Below are 254 nucleotides of genomic sequence, written 5' to 3'. Positions count from 1 at the left end.
TTTGTTCCTTTCTAGTTTTACTCCTCACAAAAAAGTTGTAGCCTGTGTAGCACTTTCATTTTACACTGATTTCCTTCAAACTGTGATGAACAGTTAGTAGCCATAAAATCTTAGATGAGATTTATTGGTCAAGGGAAACCACATTTTATAACACTGCAAAATATTTGCTTTTTTATCATGGTATCATGCTGTCATCATCATTTTTGTCATCTGTAAACAATTGGTCTGGACATTAACTTGAGTATAACTTTTAT

This window comes from Perna viridis, chromosome 3, assembly GCF_037379345.1.
Source record: "Perna viridis isolate PV_CMFRI_1.1 ecotype Kerala chromosome 3, ASM3737934v1, whole genome shotgun sequence".
NCBI classification, from domain to species: domain Eukaryota; kingdom Metazoa; phylum Mollusca; class Bivalvia; order Mytilida; family Mytilidae; genus Perna; species Perna viridis.
Note: the sequence above shows the minus strand (reverse complement) of the source record.